The sequence below is a fragment of the Eptesicus fuscus genome, chromosome 6, assembly GCF_027574615.1.
Source record: "Eptesicus fuscus isolate TK198812 chromosome 6, DD_ASM_mEF_20220401, whole genome shotgun sequence".
In the NCBI taxonomy this organism is placed as follows: domain Eukaryota; kingdom Metazoa; phylum Chordata; class Mammalia; order Chiroptera; family Vespertilionidae; genus Eptesicus; species Eptesicus fuscus.
Window position 1 is genome coordinate 83,474,653 of NC_072478.1, and position 4,922 is coordinate 83,479,574.

The window sequence follows — 4,922 nt, forward strand, 5'->3', positions numbered from 1 at the left end:
CTCTCACCAAACAAACATGGTAGAGTTCACCCTCCTCAAGATTAGGGAGGAGCGAGACAGTGAAGAAAGACAGAAAGCACAAAGTGAAGAGAGTGAGTCTCAGGGTCACCGATCAGACTCTACAACTTCCTAGCAGTTTGGCCTTCAGGTAATTATTGAACCTATCTCCACCTCTTATTTTCCATCTCTTCTTTTCTCCCCTCTATGAAATGTGATTACCAATCACATGTACCATAGGATATTGTGAGAATAAAAGACACAATGCCATATTCATGTGAATTTTTGAGAACAGGGCCTGCAGTATAGTAAGATCTCAATAAATGCTACTTATTTGGCAGGGTTGTTTTGTTGGGATTTGTTTTGCTTTCTTTTGTTTTAACATGAGGTCCATGACACCTGGAAATAGATTCCCAATGATGGGATGCAGGGTATCCCTTAAAACCCCCTGAAAATATATTCCTGCCTTTTACTACATGTGAATTCTTTATGGGGGAGAAAGTTCCATTTTCAAGAGCTTCTTAAAAGAGGTCTACGACCCCAGTATAATAAAGAATCATTCCTATAAGACATTAATTTCAAAGAGCTCAACCAATCTGTTGGAGTATTGAGGCCAATACAATGGAAGAAGCCACAATTGGCCTACCTTTTACTGATTCTGGGCAGTAAAGGCCCATGCCAGCCACTCATCCTGAACTCCTTCCATTCTTCTTCCTGGCCCAGCCTAACACAACTGACAAGAGCACACTCCACACCACCCTGAAAATCATCGTGACACTAGGAGCTGGAATTTGACTTGCGACTTGACTTGGAAATGGAAAGAAAGCCTAGAACTTAAATCAATGTGGATTAGAATAGGAAGTGTGTGACAAGTAGTTATATATATAATTTATAGTAGGTGATAGAATCTAAGTTAATACAGATTATTTTTATAAAAAATTAATAGTTATACCCTGAGTGGCCAGATTATTATGATATCTGAATGCATAATAATCTGACCACTCAGTGTATGTGTGTGTGTGTGTGTTATTTTATATATATATTAGAGGCCCGGTGCATGAATTCGTGCATGGGTGGGGTCTGGCCAGCCTGGCCAGGAGTAGGGGACATGGGCGGTTGGCCGGCCTGCCTGCTGGTCGAACTCCTGGTCGAGGGGACAATTTGCCTATTAGCATTTTATTATATAGGATATACACTGAGTGGCCAGATTATTATGTGTTCAGAGATCATCATAATCTGGCCACTCAGTGTATATTTAATTTAATGTATATTAGGTAAATACAGATGAGATGCTGAGCATAGTAAGATCTTATAGATGTTAATACTTAGTATATAGCTCTGATAGGAATTTAAGTTGTTTTTTTAACCAAATAGTCATACACACACACATATATAGGCACACCTTGTTTTATCATGCTTTGCTTTATTGAACTTCTCATAAGTTACTTTTTTTACAAACTGAAGACAAGCCCCTCCACCTGTAGAAAGATTACAGCTCACTTTGTTGCAGTGATCTGGAACTGAACCCACAATATCTCCAAGATATGGCTGTATATAATAACATTATAGCTGCAATTCAAATCTGAAAAAATATGACCATTGGACATGCATAGTGAAATTGTAGACCGCAGGTGTTTAGGCATACCTGGGAGGGAAACTCTGCCACCACGTGAAGGAGCCAAGAACATATTGGAATATTCTAGGGATAGTAGAGTGAACCATTTTCCTAAGATGAATGATCATTCCATGTGACTCACTACAGTCTCTTAGAGATGCCAATGCTGACAGGAAAGTGGTTATTGTTCCTTAGCAATATCACCACACATGTAAATTTACATAGAGGACTCATGTAGCCATCCCTTCAGTTTTTCAACAAAAATAACTGAGGCCTTAATATTCACCAAAATTTGCCCTAGGTGCTAAAGTAAAGATAGTGTGCACAAGGTATAAGCCCTCAAGGGACTGACAGACTGATGATGCAATGATGCCAAGGCCTGACCCTCTTTTGGTTCAGGGGAAGATCTCTGCACATGCTTTGACCTCAGCCTGGGAGGTTTTTCTCCTACACTTTGCCTGTCTAGTTCCTTCTCATGTATCAGGTCTTAGCATAAGCTTCACCTCCTCAGAGAAGCCTTTCTAATCACCACACTACAATTGAATACTCTTTACCCACATTTCCGTCATGTTGTTGGTTTCTTTAATACAACTTGTGGCAAACTCTAAATATTTGGCTTGTTGGATTCTCTGGTATTTTTCTTATTTCCACTGAATGTTGGCCTTATGATAGCAGAGACTGTCTTTCCCAGAACCTAATACATGCCTAAATCAAGACATATTAAGATTATTATGATATACTGAATGAATGAGTGACTAAAGGACTATCCAATGCATATGCAGAAAAACACTAGGGAACAAGAAGAGAGGTAGGAAGTAACTATTGTAAGAGTCCTCTTGGAGGGGATTCTGTTTATGGACACAAGCATTTTGGTCAAGGTGATTGAAAGCAGCAAGGCCTTAGTTAAGATGCATACAGCCATTTCATTCATTTACTCAAATGTCAAATACCATTTGAGATTGTTTTCATAAAACCACAGTTGAAGTCTAGAGATAACTTTGATAAACCAATAATGTGCTAATTCAAGGGGAGAAAAATATGTCCAAGAAATGAAAACAGAGACTCTGGCGTCTTCTTACTACACAGGCATCCTCAGGGGCAGAGACTTTTGTAATCCCAGTTCAGAAAATGAATCGCAGGAGCAGGAGCCAGAACCACACTCACTGCTCCCCATTAGCATCCAGGTGGCAAGAAGCTGATGAGCTCGGCCGGGCCGGCCCGTTGCCCCTGGAGTCTAGCATCTGCTGGTCCCTGCCAGAGTATTTTAATCACGTTTCAGCTTCCCTGGTAACTCAGGCTGGGTATTTTAAGTTGAAGCCTCCTAACAAGGCAAGATCATATGCAATATGATTTGAATATACACTGTGAGTCCGAGTAAAATCACATCAGAATTATCCCCTCCAAAACTGCATACTCAGAAATATATTAGGAGTTCTTTTGTTATTCATTTTACGGTGGCATCAAAGGCCCTTTCAAATGTCAGAATTGAGTTCTTTGTCCATTATGTGAATGAAGCAGAAAAAATCAGAATGCTCCCCTGACTCTGCAACCTTCCCAACACTCCTATAGGCAGAGAATTGGTTTCATAAATAACTAACAATGTCATTTAAAAAAAACAAACACAAAAACCAAACCAAAACAAACAAACAAAAAAAAAAACAAAGAGCCACAACTATCACAGCTATTATCCTTATAAACTGGGAATACAACTGCCTTTCCCTTCCTCCTTCAAAACACATAGGGATGGAGGGAATTACAGCATCCTGGGGATATATGTTCTGAATTCTCCTGTCCCAGGTGTGCTGGCAATTGGTACCAAGAATCTTAAAAGTTTAGCCTGGTAATCCTGTTTTAGAAAGCTTTCCTAAGAAAACAATCCGAGTTGTTATGGGGTTTGTTAGCAAGAATCATTCTTTTATTGCTACATATGAGAGTCAAAACTCAGAAGCAAAATGGTCTTTTAATAGAGAAATAGATACATAAAATATGGTATTCATAGAATGGAATGGTTTTCAGTTATTAAAAATCATGGATTCAAAAAAAATTTATAGTATTTTATCCTGTACATTGTAATAATCATAACTATAGACTGTCAAAGTTTCTCATGCTATAAACTAGGTATACTCTATTTGTCACTGAATTCCCAGTGTTTTGGAAAATTCCCAAGACAAATCAACTTTCCTTCCTTCCTTTCTTCATTTCTCATGATAAAGTAGTGAATAAATTAATGAATAATTAATATTATGTGTATAATTACTGTAAAAGAAACACAAGACTGAAAGAGACACTAGTGAAATATTAACAACAAAGAGGGGGATCACAGTGATTTATATTTTTATTCTCTGTATTTCTGCACTTTCTACATTTTTCAATGTCTATCCATTATAGACACATTTTGAAACATTAAAGAAAGTGTAAGTTATTGTTCTTCAACTCTTCTTTGGAGTTTAGGCAATTGATGCTATTTTGAGTTTTGTTAAGGAGTTCTGAGCACTTCACAGAATAATAAAGGGCAAGAGATTTATATTTTAAAGTAAATAATCATCCAAGTTGCCTACTCTCTTTTTCCTTGCCTTGGTATTTTAAGCTTTTCCAAAACCCAGTAAAGTTTTAGGTTATTTTACTATTAATATATCAGATATTGAACAAATTGTTAACTTATATTTATAGATGATCTGTTTCAAAATATCAGAACCATCCTATCTCTTTTAGTGATGGTTACTCACATTTACCATATTTTCCGGTGTATAAGACGACTTTTTAACCCAGGAAAATCTTCTCAAAAGTCAGGGGTCTTACGTACTTATTCCTCCCCTTCCCATACCCCAAAAAATAAAGGCTTTGTTTTGCTTCTTTTAATCTCTGTGATAATGGTCATGATAAGAAAGCAGAAAGCGGGAACTGAATTCTTCTCAGATATGGCCCTTTATCAAACACCAACAGCGCACAGCAAATTGGATGTATTGTGACTCTATCTTGATTTGTGTTTCATAGATATGTTCCACCTAAATGCATTACAGACTTAAATTCCACAGATAAGTGTGACAACATGGACAGGAGTAGACCTGGGAGGAAAAAATCCAGTCTTATTTGCAACAAAAAACCATGGAGGTTACCAGCTAAGGGAAATATTGCATCTGAAGCCCAGAAATATTAGCAGAGGAATAAAAGAATAGGAGATATAACCCAGGGAACAATGTGTGTGTGTGTGTGTGTGTGTGTGTGTGTGTGTGTGTGTGTGTGTGTACACGCAGGGTGGGGTGGGAGGTTGGGGAAGGAAGTGACTTTGAAGACTTGGAAATACTGTGAG